The following is an 11,800-nucleotide window of genomic DNA, read 5'->3' on the forward strand; positions in this document are numbered from 1 at the left end:
ATATGATATATATTTATTGTACATTTATTAAATTATATATTATATATATTAAAGGTATTATTATATAGGTCACAGAAAATAAACAAAATCCAGGTATTCTCACTGTGTATTTATGCCTAAAGGAGATCACTACCAAATACAAAAATTACAACTACCAAATACATCATGTTCTGGGAGAAATATGCCTGAATATGAAATATGTCTATCACACCAGCACCTTAAAGGGAAAGTGAGTTCTGCTGGGTACACACAGGCAGCCACAGAACTTGATGAATCTGTTTAATTGCTCATCCACCTGGGGATTATGGAAACAAGCAAACCTGAATCAGAACCAAGGCACTTCCTCCCCCCCGACGCCCAATTTTAGAAATTTATTTTTAAATTATTAAAAAAAAATCCCTTGTGAATGGATGAATGTTGATCTTTCCTTTGCCAAGTCTACAAAACAATTTCTGAAGGTTCTCCCCTTGTTTCTTTCAAAGTAGTCATGCTCATACCTAGCGCATTTGTAGTGCTGAAACTAACTACTGGGAACGTCAGAAGTCAAAGAAAGAAAAGGGAATTTGAGAAATAATTCTGCATTTACTGATAATGTCACACTAATATGTTTTGTGATGCAATTGTCTCACTACAAACTGGAATTTTCACTACTGTGCCTGATACACTCCCATTCAGTGACCCTGGGTCAGCAGCATGCTGAGGCAGGGCACAAAAATTGTGTCCACAGCAGTTTGAAAGGACAAATTTTGTCCTTTAATGTGGCTTGATTTTAATTGTTAAAGCAACACTAGAAGCCACTATTGAAACAATTTGGTGCTACAATTTCCAGTTAGAGCAGCAAACTGAGAATCCCTTTCACTCTTATTTTTGTTGTTGTTTTGGGGGTTTTTTGGCTTTTTTTTTGGTTTTGGTTTTTTTGTTTTGTTGTTGTTGTTGTTGTTGTGGGTGGTGGGGGTGGTGGTTTTTTTGGATTTTTTTTTGTTTTGGTTTTTTGTTTGGTTGGTTAGGGGTTTTTTTTTGTTTTGGGGTTTTTTTTGTTTGTTTGTTCGTGGGTTTTTTTTGGTTTGTTTGTTTGTTTTGGGTGGGGTTTTTTGGTTGTTTTTTGTTGTTGTTGTTGTTTTGTTTGTTTGTTTGTTTGTTTTTGTTTAAATTGCTGAAAGAGGCTGTGGAACAGGAGGAGGAGCTGCAAAGGCTGAAGGAGTCCTCACATCAACGTCCTGAACACAAATGCATCAGGAAAAAAAACCCAAACCAAACCCCAAAACTCCTGAGATGCCAAATTTTCCTTGGAAAAACTCTGTATTGGAAGGGGAGGGGTGTTCCAAGCCACTTTGGGACTGCCCATGACAATGTGGTGCCTCCACAGCTGGTGTGAAGCTGATGCCAGGATGATTTTTTGCCTTTTATCTTCATACACCTCTATGTATCCTCAGTATTCTTAGCATACACACTTGTAATTCTTTAAACCTGATATTTTAACACAGTCCTATTATCCTGCCAAAACCAGAGGACCAAACATCCCAAAAACCTCACAGTTAAAAACCAAAAATCCTTGAGCTAATTTAAGAAATCAAGGCCCTCTCTAGAACGTGTTCTGTAAACCAAGATTAAACCCATCTACAAGAGAATATTTTAAAGGAATTTCAGGCCATTCATTTAAACCTCTCATTAGAGAATCTTTGTCAGATATGCTAATTTGCAAAGTCCATAAATTTATATACACAATATACCATGGGTGTGCATTGTGGCATATTCCACCCTGAAAAATTACTGCACCACAAAGGTCCTTATTAAATACTGAAATATCTGAAATTTTATCCCTTAACCCTGCCTGACTCTTAATTGTAAACCAAGAAAAACCCATCAATTTCCTTTGCTGTGACACTGGCATGCCAAGGATAAAGCACTTTCTCGGGAATCCCTTTTCCATCTAATAGTAAATGATAATAAAAATCCTGCTCCTGATATGATTCCCCAGGCAGGCAGGGTGTACCTGGCTTCCCTCAGCAGCTCAAGGTGGGTTCTCCAGCCTGGGGTAGAAAAAAACTGAAAAAAACCACAAAAAACTGAAAAAAAAACACAAAAAACTGAATCCATCCCATTAAAAGTTTCATGACATTAGAAAAAAACCAAAAATTAAAAAATTAGGAAATGATAGAAAACAGCAGTTCCAGAATCGAGCCAAAACTCATTTTGAAGTTTTAAATAGGGGATGTTGGAGACCAGCTACTTCTTGGAATGTTGGACCTTATTATCACAGACTCTCAGAATAAAATATTCTGGGAATATTTTACAACAAATAAAAGTTGGAAATAGAAGAATAAAAATTGGAAAAGACATCCAAGGTCATCAAGTCCAACCTTCCCCCATGCACCCCCTTACCCAATAATCCTTATCACGAGTGCCACAGCTTTTTAATTTTGGTTTTGAACACTCCCAGGGATGGTGACTCCACCACTACCCTGGCAGCCCTTCCAAAGCTTCACCAGCATTTCAGTGGAGAAATAAATTGTTCCTGATTTCCCACTGGAACCCACCCTGGTGCCATTTCCTCTTGTCCTAAAGCGACCAAAGGGAAGAGTGGCTCTGGTGGAAGACTGGACATTTAGTTAAGTTGGGTTTTTCTTTGTTTGGTTTTGGTTTTTTTTCAAATTAAAGAAATGAGAATTTCATTCATTTGAGAATTTCTGAGATTTTTTTTTTCCCCAAAAAGAAATGAGAATTCAGGAAAACTGAGTGTTGTCAGTCTGCTTTCCAAAGCTGCAAGTGCAGTCCTCTGTCTGTGCTTCACAATGGCAAATGGAGAATGTCAGGTTGATTTCAATTTAAAGCAACAGTAGGAGCCACTTTTGAAACAATGTGATGCTACAATTTCCAGTTAGAGATTCTGATGCTATAATTTCCAGTCGGTTGTTTTTCAGATCCACTGAAAGCATCCTGGCTCCAAAATATTAATATTATTATATTAAAAATACAGGGCTGATCTTGCTCCTCCTGGCAGCTTTTCACCATCTCTAATCACTCCTGGGGCAAAAAATTGACAAACAGATAAAAAAATGCCACCACAAGCATTTCTTCTTCCTCATGGTGGCACAGGGACCATGGAGGGGTGGCTTTGATAAGCACTTACACCAACTATTTATTGATAAAAAGAGTAATCTGTGCAGGTTGTATTTCAACAACCAAAGGCATGTTCTAGGCACGCGTATTTAAACTCACTGAATGTTTGAATACTCACAGGCTTTTCCATCACCCTGAAATTCACAGAATTAATCTCAGATGGAGGAGTGTGCAAACAGAGCAGTTTGGAAGTGATGTGTTTAATTTCTGTTTAAGTGGTTAAAAAGAGATTAAACCCTTTTGCTACAGGAAGGTCCCAGATGCCAGATTTCAACTTAGCTTCAAAACTATGGAAATGCTTCCTCTGCCTTAATCATAGCATGAAGAAAACATCCCATGAAAACATCTCAAAAATAACCAGATGCTATGGCTGATTTTGAATTTTTTTCCTCTGGACAAAATGATCACAGAACCTTAATCAGTTATGCAACATTAAACTCCAGGTTTGCCTCTGTGAAACTCATTTTAATCCAGATACTCTGCTTCAGTGCATGTCAGAGATATGCCTTCCCTGACTGGGTAAGCTGTGACCATTAGAAAAGCAAATTTTAAAACTAAAAATACCCAATCTGTAGAAAAAAAAAAGCTGTAATAGAGGCACCTGAAAGGTTTTTCACAGAGTAAAGATTAGAGGGAAGGAAATCTGGAGAAGTCAATCCCTTATTTTGACAGTGTATAAATCCATGTTAATTTCTAGCTTGAAGCTCCAAGTACTTCCAGTCCTCTGTCTTCAATAACAGCAGAAAAGGAAAAATTGCAGGGAGCAGCAATGAGATCAATCAGATGTTGGCAAGACAAGTAACCAAACACTGCCATTCTTGAAACTGGAAGAAAGCAGCATAAGGCAACAGGAAGCTGACAGGACAGACATGCATTTCACCATGCCTGATGTGGAATATTCATCTTTTTGAGAACATGAGAGGGCATCAAACGAACCTAGCTGCCTGTCAGGCTCCAGAAATTCTTAACAAACATGCAGACAAGCTGTGGAACCACAAGATACATTGTAAGCTGGAAGTGTTTATGGACACAGGAAAACAATGTGTTCCTGGAATTAAAAAAAAATTTAATTCAAATATATAGAAAACTGGCACCACACTTGCTTCAGGAACTGCCTGAAGTGCAGGTGGCTGGAAGACTGTTCTGGAGCAGGACACTGTGCATTTTTCAGTGTTCTCTCTCTAAAATCCTGTGATGTGAGATTACCAAAAGTCCCTGGCCCGTGCCCAGCACTAATCCAAGTGGATTGTATTAACTTGACCTCTTTGGGTGAAATGCTGGTTAACTTCAGTGGATTTGTGCTCCATTCTTCCCTGTTAGGAGCAGAAACCATGTAAAACCTACCTCAATGCCAGGATTTCTCTCATTATTCTGTTTTTGTCTCATTATTTTGTTTTAGTCACATTATTCTGTGTTTGTCATATTATTCTGTTTTTACTGAGCAAATGAAGGCATCAGACTTCCTCTTTTGGATATCCCCTGAAGTTCTGTTAAGAGCTAGAGCAGAATTAGCCACTTTTCTCTTCCTCTGGCCCTACCAGCAATGCAATCCCTGAGCTCAGTAGAACAAATAAATCTCCTGTGAACACGACTTCACCTGTTCATGCTGCTGCAGATCTACCAGCATTTCATATTTGAGGCAGGTCTTTTAATTAATCTTCTATAAAGTGGGGTTTGGTGCCAAAATCCCCTCTCTTTTTTCGCATCTGAGCACAACTTTTGAACTTCTACTGCCCCCATAAACTTTTCATCTCACAGACTCCTCCTGCAGTCTGACCCTGATGCATTCAAAGAAGGAACTTTTCCCACCTTTGTTGTTTATTTGAAATTGTTCAGACTCTTGGTGGTGTTCAGCTCCTTGACAGATTTGTTTCCCAACTTCATCTCCCCAGACCTTTGTCTAAATTTGTCTTTTTCTGCAAAGTTATGTTGATCCAGGAACCTGCAATTTCTTCAGTTTACACAAGTCTATTAAAAGGCACAGAAAGAAAAATAATTCCAGATGTAGATGGTCCCTGATAACTCCTTAATGAAGATTGTGACTATTTTCGGATCTAGGCTTAGTACCATTTCCATAGGAGATGACCTACACTTTTTAAAGTGCATTTCAGGGGAGAGTGGAACAAATCTGAGTCATTACCAGGGACCAGCACACCTGCACAACCTTGGGCCAGAGAAACAGACAGGCCCAAGGACTTTATTTAATACATGCTGATATCTCCTCTTTAAATCCCTGACTTGAGCATTCAGAAAAAAGCATTTTTTCCCCCGCCCACTTAATTTGCTGCTACCTGAACTTTTCAAAAGGTAAGGTTTTACTTCTGCTGCACCTGAACTTCATTAGAGAATAAGGAAACAAAGCTAGGGCCTTTTTTGAAAAAAAAAAAAATAGATAAATAGCAGGACACAGATTGGAAGGAATACAGTTTATTATTTTGTGGACAACATCTGTGTTCTTACAGCTGTTAATTAAAATCCCGGCCTAGAGGGTGACATGGCAGGGACAACCTGGTCCTTCAGGTCCCTTCCAAACCATTCTGTGATTCTGTAACCCTGGGAGTGGTGGCAGCCTGACCAAAAGTGCCCTGCACATCTCCCTGGGGACAAAGGCGTGGGCAGCACACCTGGGAGAAGGGCAGGGAAAATCAGGGAAGACCCAAAATTCACGGAGCCAGGGCGTCTCCCACCTTCCTCCACTAACCAGGTCACTGCCTGAACCCCTCAGGAAAGACACCTGTTAGGAAAATCAACCCACAAACAGCAGAGGTTTATGTCCAAAAAGGAGACACAGGAGTCCTTTGACTTTATTCCAATCAAGGCAGAGGCCATGGGGCATTCCCTGGGGTCTCTCACATTTTTGGAGGACGCAGCCTCCTTTTTATCCCAATTTCCCAGCCACATTTCCCTTCTCTCTTTCCCCATTTCTGAGGCACTTGAGAGGTTCAGACTTCCCAGAACACCTGATCCCAAAGATTTCCCTCTAATGTACAACCCTCCCTTTTCATTTTTAATTCTTATGGAATTCAGGGTTTTTTCTTCCCCACTGTTTCTTTCACCTTTCTACGTCTGATTTCATTTATCAGCAAACCTAAAGTTTATTTGTAAAAGCAAATCTCTTTTTCCATTCATCAATCAGCGGAATCCTTCCCATTGTTTCTTTTCTCTCCCAGTGCTGGTTTTATCCACCAGCAGATCCACAGCTTGTCTGGAAAGACAAATTTCTCATTCCTCTCACACCTCCTGACACCCCCAAAAATCTGCTTTTCTCACAGGAATCCCCAGCAGATCATCCCTACAGCCCCTTTGTGCCTTTCTCACCTCCAAAGCAGGCTGTGGAATGAATTTAATGACACACAGCTCAATAGGAAACCCACCCCTGCTTCAGTGGCTGCCCCATGGCTGCAGGCAATCTCTGACATCTTCTAAAGGGGCAGCTTAAAATGTCTGCAGTTGTTTTATTCAGCCTCTCTCCACACATTTATTGACTTTTACTGCCACTTTCAAAGGCAGGGCCTGCAGCAGGGCCTACAACTGAGCCCACAGGCCCCCAGGAATGCTTAAATATGAGTTGTCATTCCTATTTTAATTTAAATGCATCTCTCCACACCCAGTTTCTGACACTTTCCTTGCTGCAGGTGGTGCTGCCAGGACCCTCTGAAGAAGAGGTGAGGAGAGGAAGGCACATATCAGTGTTTTTAGGCTGACAGACCATTTTGTCTCTGTTGTCACCGCTCACTCGTTATTCCCTCCATCACAGTGACTTCTTGGATAATTCCTTGAACCTGTCATGTGTACTGTGTCACCTGGGCCACAGGAGAAATTCACAGCCCAAATTATAAGGGAAATAAGTTAAGACTTCTGGGATTACTTCCCTGTATAGCAGACAATAGGGGACAAAACTAATTTTTTGCCCTATGCACTGAACACAAACATATGTCACTTATTTGTTGTAATTTTTTTTTCACTTGAAGGTTTTTTTTATAGTTTGGTGTTGTAGCATGTCCAGGTTCACAAGAAGAAGGACTCACACCTGGAGATAGGTGTGAAGAATGATTCCTTCATAATTCCTCATTGCTGCTGCATTTTTTAATAAAGTGGAAAGCACTATCAACCTGCAAACACAACAGGTAAAATTTATGTGTGCTCCATGGCATGTCAGAGCACATTCAGCCCTCAGCTCTTTCACACTTCTCCATTAGCTCATTAAGCATCATCTGCAGCGGTGCTAAAACTTTTTCTGGAGATTAAAAATTGTGTCCAATCATCATCACACTTTTCTTGGGATTTCAGTGCTCTCAAGCCGTGGTGTGTCAAATAAATTTAGTAGATGCCAGATTAAAACTACACTTCAGCATGTTTAACCACATTATTACTACAGGACCTAGAATTTGAACCCGGTGTTCTTGCAAGCATGACAGATTTACTGTAGTTTTCATGGAATGAACTAGGTGGGCATGACAACATCTGTACAGCTCCTAGAGCTATACTGCATTAAATGTGCCTTTGCCATGGCTTTATAATCCTAAAAAATGTGGGTTTGGGCCACTGTTTTATTGAGTGGCCTTGCTCAAATGTGTTCTTCATGGCAAAAGAATGTATTTTTTCCTGTTTTTTTCCAGTGTCCTCGGAAGAAGAGGTGAAGAGAGGAAGGCACATATCAGTGTTTTTAGGCTGACAGATCATTTTGTCTCTTCTTCTGTGATGATGATTGGACACAATTTTTAAGGACTTATGCAGGCCTCCCTCCAATGCTCTGTATGAAGACATGCACTCAAATGACTATAATATCATACTCTGACTTATATCTTAATTAAATTTGGATGAATATATAAATATCTATATTTATCATGCATACATGACTGGTGCTCCAGCCATGCTGCATTGCACAGGCAAGCAAGAAGTGAATTGCCACGTGGTGAGCAAGAGAAAAGTGGAAATGCATAGCTGTAGCTAAAATCAGCTTTAATCTTGTGTAGCCCACAGTTTGGCTGGTGCAGCACAGTCAGAGTGGGGTTGCCAGTCCCACAAAGGATTATTTTGTTAATTTTGGGTAAAAAATGTCATGGAAAACTCTCTCCTGCCCATCAGCAAGAGGTGGTTGCAAAGATGAGACAAAGGAAATTATTTTAGCCAACCAGAGAAAAGTTCATGGCTTTAATGTTGGGACAGAACTGAAATCAGGGTGAGAAAAAGGATCTGGTAATGAAATTTCCTCCAAAAGCTTTGAAAATCAAGGCTCAGGCTCCTGCTCTGTCCCTTGGTCCAGATCAACAGGCAACACTTGGGTCCATTTCTCTGGATTTCAGTGCCCATATTTATGCATTAATTTTATTACCAGTGAAAGAATAGGACTGAAAGGAGGAGTTTTAAAACCAGAATTGAATTCTGCAGCAAGTCTGGCCCTAAAATTCGTGTTCATGAACAACAAATACAGAATTGACTCCTTCAAATTCACCCAAGTGGTGGGAAAGATGCTCTGCTCATCATCCAAACCTGCCCTGGGAGTACTGGGGGCTCAGGGACAACTAAGATAGTGATGCATGTATAAAAATACTCTTCATTCTTTATGACTCCCAGCAGATATTGAAGTAAAAATCTAAGTAGATACAGAGAAAGGGAAAGGGAAAGGGAAAGGGAAAGGGAAAGGGAAAGGGAAAGGGAAATGGGGAAGGGAAAGGGAAATGGGGAAGGGGAAGGGAAAGGGAAAGGGAAAGGGAAAGGGAAAGGGAAATGGGGAAGGGAAAGGAAAGGTGAAGGAGAAAGAGAAAAGAGAAAGAGAAAAGAGAAAAGAGAAAGAGAAAGAGAAAGAGAAAGAGAAAGAGAAAGAGAAAGAGAAAGAGAAAGAGAAAGAGAAAGGTAATATAAAGAAAAAGATAAGATGCTAAAAGTAAAGATAATATTACTTGTCTAAGATGTATTACCTTTAAATAAGTGTTATTTTGTTGGATTCCCAAAATGATGTTTCACTCAATATACTTCTAATTGAGACCTGTGGTGCTGGGTACCATTGAGGATGTGAGAATGATGTACACTGGCTTTTCCTTCCTTATGGCTGCCACTCAGAATTTCCCTCCCAAAACCTTCCGGAGAGATGGGACACATTAACCTGGACACTGCTGCCTTAGTACCACCTGAGAATAATCCTTTACCATTCAAGGACCTTCATTTATTAGACAATTTGTTAGATAATTTATTATTTGTGATGTTTGTGATAATTTTTATTTGCTCTTTGTCAGGATGCTCTTTGGAGAATGTGATGTGAGCTGCAATTAAAGACGCCCCTTGTCCAGGGCAGTTTGAGGTCACAGTTTAAACAGGGCAGAACCAAAGCTTGACATGTGCCTTTCTGTGTGTTTTTCATGTGTTTCTTCACTGAGATAACCTCTGTGCATTGCTGGATGGCCTGGGCAGATGCCTGAAGGGATATTTTGTGTGCGCACCAAAAGGTAACCCAGCCCCTGCTGATCCTGGAGCTCCTACAAGGGGAGAGCTGTGGGTGATTTGATTGGAATTGATGATGGACATCAGGATATTTCCTCCACAAACACCTTCAGAAGGAGCTGGAGGCAGGCAGAAGGAGGTGGGATGAGGCATAAAGCCGTGGGTACATCAATCCTCTGATGGCACCTTACTGATGGGCTCACCCGCCCCTCCAGCCTGGCCTGAGTCTTCTGGTCTCCCAGGGCTCTAAAAAACCTCCAAATCTAGGAAATCTGGTCAAGTTTGGCTAGCAATGGATGCCTGGCCTAAAGGAACTCTTTGAGACTATTTCAGGAGCTATTCATGGCCAGCTGGGCATTGGCTGATATTTTGCCCCATTTAGGGTCTTCAGGAGCAGCATTCTGAAATTGGATCTTCTCCCCGTTTTAGTGAGCCAACAATTTGCACATCAACAGAACAGAAATTCTATCATTTGCTGTGTTTGGTGTGTTAATGCTGCTGAGAAAAATTCACCCTTTTGAGGGAAGAGTTTGGTGATTACTTCCTAGTGGGTTTCGATATCACCTTGTGGACTTTGTCTAAGCACTCAAAGCAGAACATAAAAATGTACCAAAACAAAGCACTGAAAAGGAGGGGAATCTATTTCAGAATCTGAGAGCAGAGCTCAGCCTTGAGAAATAAAAAAAAAAAAAAAACAAACCCAAGCAAACAGGTTGAAATACTGGCCTCTGTGAAATTGGTGACAAATCTCCCTCTGCTACACTGCCCGCACTTGTGTTCTAATATTTCAAAGGAAAATTGATTTTCCTAGCTCTGCTATTGGCATGATGCTGATAGGGTAATAAGGAACTATTCACATCCAGCACACACACTCACACCATGACAACCCCACTCAGCCCTTCACAACCAGAGGGAGGGAGAAAGTGGCAATTGTTAATAAATTTCCTGCGCAGATTTATTTTACCTGCTGACATTTTGAGAGGCAGCTCACTCCTCATACTCTCAAATCCAACTGTGCCTGTGGGACACCAGCAGCTTGCATTAAATCACGGAGCCCCATTCTGGCTGGAAGAGGATAATCACAATTTGTGTTTAGGAAAGCGGGTGAAGTCATCTGGGTTATTAGGAACAAATGTTTAACAATTCCAGCTTTTCAAAGACCCCTCTGTATTCTCTCCAGGAGGGTTTCAGTTTGTGCTGCCACTGTGCCCTCAGGGAAAGCTGTGTGTATGACATGCAATACCCACTGTTCTGACCTGTGTCCCCTTTGAAAATCCGAGTTCTTTCTCCTTCTCTGTGTCCCACACTCAAACTCTCTCCTTTCCAGGTGGAGCTTGTCACATTTGTGGGTTTAAATCAGCTCAGGGTAAAGGCAGAATGTTCTGTTGAAGAAGGGACCACTAATGAAGCGTGGTGTCTGTGATGAATCCAACATTTCCACTCAAAAATGCTGCCTGTGCAGGGGTTATCTCCTGCATCCCACACGAGGGGCAATGTGCTGTCTCAAGCCAAATTCTTGTCAGTTTTTAATCTCTTAATATCAGTCACGGTGTGTATTGAACAACAGCACCACATCGGTGTTTCATGGGATATTTCAACAACTTTGTGAAAGGTTAGTTATCAACAAAAACAAGCCAGGGGGGTGGAATGAAAAAAGGAATGAAAATGGAATGAAAAGAGGAGGGTGGAATGAAAAAACTGCCTTGACCCTTGTGTCATGTAGCACCTTGAGGGGGTGACCTGCAGAACTGACACCCTGGTGTTGTCACTTGATCCAAGGGACCAAGAGCAGCAGTGGAAGGGTTGGTTTGTGCCTTGTCTGGGTGTGAAAATACAGGTGTCTGCTAAGGACACCTAGCTTTTTTGGTTGGGAAATCTGGACTCTTATATTGGTGAGCCAAAACCACTGCACGAAGGCAGGAGCCTCCCCTGAAATGGAAAATGCAAACCCCCTCCCTCTGAATTATTGTAATTTGGAAATTAAGGGGCTCTCAGGCAAAGATATGGGAGTAGGAATAACAGCTTTTTTACTCTGAAAAAGTAAAAATGAATTTAAAAAATGAAGTATTACACAACACCACTGCCAGAGTGAGGACAGGAGCTGTCCCCTGTGTGTCAGGGGGTGGCACAGCCCCATCCCATGGGGGCTCAGCCCTCCTGCAGTGCCAGCTGTGCTGCTGCTGCAGCAGGGATCCTGCACAAGGGGGGAGTTTTCCTCTGCAGCTCCAGGGCTGCTGCA

Source organism: Geospiza fortis, unplaced genomic scaffold, assembly GCF_000277835.1.
Source record: "Geospiza fortis unplaced genomic scaffold, GeoFor_1.0 scaffold43, whole genome shotgun sequence".
NCBI classification, from domain to species: domain Eukaryota; kingdom Metazoa; phylum Chordata; class Aves; order Passeriformes; family Thraupidae; genus Geospiza; species Geospiza fortis.